A 2,205-nucleotide genomic window follows, 5' to 3' on the forward strand; every position below is an offset into this window, starting at 1 on the left:
GTAAACCACAGGTGAACTAGTTCAGGTAACCACAGGTGAACTAGTTCAGGTAACCACAGGTGAACTAGTTCAGGTAAACCACAGGTGAACTAGTTCAGGTAAACCACAGGTGAACTAGTTCAGGTAAACCACAGGTGAACTAGTTCAGGTAACCACAGGTGAACTACTACAGGTAAACCCAGGTGAACTAGTTCAGATAAACCAAAGGTGAACTAGTTCAGATAAACCACAGGTGAACTAGTTCAGATAAACCACAGGTGAACTACTACAGGTAACCACAGGTGAACTAGTTCAGGTAACCACAGGTGAACTAGTTCAGGTAAACCCAGGTGAACTAGTTCAGATAAACCACAGGTGAACTAGTTCAGGTAACCACAGGTGAACTACTACAGGTAACCACAGGTGAACTAGTTCAGGTAACCACAGGTGAACTAGTTCAGGTAAACCACAGGTGAAGTAGTTCAGGTAACCACAGGTGAACTAGTTCAGGTAAACCACAGGTGAACTAGTCACCTAACCAAAGACCTGCCACAAGCTAGCGTTAACCATATCCCATTTAGCTACACCTTGATAAACCTGGGTAAATATGTTAACCATATCCCATTTAGCTACATCTTGATAAACCTGGTTAAATATGCTAACAGTATCCCATTTAGCTACATCTTGATAAACCTGGTTAAATATGTTATTAACCATATCCCATTTAGCTACATCTTGATAAACCTGGTTAAATATGCTAACAGTATCCCATTTAGCTACATCTTGATAAACCTGGGTAAATATGTTATTAACCATATCCCATTTAGCTACACCTTGATAAACCTGGTTAAATATGTTAACCATATCCCTTTTAGCTACATCTTGATAAACCTGGGTAAATATGTTAACCATATCCCATTTAGCTACATCTTGATAAACCTGGGTAAATATGTTAACCATATCCCATTTAGCTACATCTTGATAAACCTGGTTAAATATGCTAGCATGGCTAACCTTAAACCCAGACCTCTGCCATGCCTCATAACTACCTGTCTTACATACTCTATGTATCTATCGCTATGACCTTGACATGTAGGAACATGTTTGTATCACTAACACACAAAAGTCAAATACCATTAGTATTCTTCAGGCTTGGACAAATATGTAGGCAGTGGCTGCGTGTCCAAACATGCATTTTTTTTCTTCTAGCCACAGTTCACAGTTCACAGTTCACAGTTCACAGTTCACAGTTCACAGTTCCACAAAGTGAAACACAGAGCATTTTGTCATCACCAAAAATGTAATTACATTTACATTTAATTACATTTTATTACAACTTATGTCACCTTACCGGTTCAACCATACATATTGCATGACGGATGGAAAAGGGTGTAGAATTTCACTTTTAAGGTTTCAGTTTATCGTGCTTTGTAAAAAAATGTTTATGGTGCAGACCAGCAATAGGACAACAGTTGTGATAAACTGTCATGACATATCACATGATCCGGCTCAAAGACAYGTTAACAACAACCTTATGCAGGCATCATCGACTTACCCTCAAATCGAGTCTTTTCAAAGGTGACAGGGGAGAGGAGATTTCCAATGTATTCATTACACATATAAAACTGAAAGCTGTTGAACCAGGGCCTGGGTCTAGTTGTGTATTGGRGCCAGACGGACCATACCTGTCCATTCATTCTAGCCCCATTCATAGTCAAGTTGAGTCCTGAGGCCCATTGCTCCTTATTGTCCCAGCACAACGACCCAGTGGCCACAGTAGCAGTAAGGTGACAGAGGCTGGACACTGAGGCATTCTATAATGGCTTCATAAACTCATTAGTGATGGTTAGTGATAGGTGTGGAAGGACAAGAAAGGGCCTGGTTACAGTGGCTGCTAAATGTGTCGATCAGGCGCCAAAAGCAGCCCCTTACAGCACTGTGATTATGATGACAGTGCTTCAGAGTGCCTCTCTGGGCTTTCTCTTCAGAGTGCCTCTCTGGGCTTTCTCTTCAGAGTGCCTCTCTGGGCTTTCTCTTCAGAGTGCCTCTCTGAATCTCCTCTCCCCTGCCACGGTCCCGTGTGCTCAGTTGTAGAGCATGCGCTTGCAACGCGCAGGGTTGTGGGTTCAATTCCCACGGGGACCACGAGAATATGATGAATTCCAATTTGTAAGTCGCTCTGGATAAGAGCGTCTGCTAAATGACTTAAATGTAAATGTCTCTGGC

At 41.9% G+C, this 2,205-nt stretch overlaps 1 non-coding gene across 1 annotated transcript; it reads left to right on the plus strand.

The window, feature by feature from the left end:
* Positions 1-2,051: 2,051 nt before the first annotated feature.
* On the plus strand, positions 2,052-2,124 carry trnac-gca (transfer RNA cysteine (anticodon GCA)). The gene has a single exon. It is a non-coding gene; the product is annotated as a tRNA-Cys (tRNA).
* The last annotated feature ends 81 nt before the right edge of the window (positions 2,125-2,205 follow it).

Source organism: Salvelinus sp. IW2-2015, unplaced genomic scaffold (genome assembly GCF_002910315.2).
Source record: "Salvelinus sp. IW2-2015 unplaced genomic scaffold, ASM291031v2 Un_scaffold3296, whole genome shotgun sequence".
In the NCBI taxonomy this organism is placed as follows: Eukaryota; Metazoa; Chordata; class Actinopteri; order Salmoniformes; family Salmonidae; genus Salvelinus; species Salvelinus sp. IW2-2015.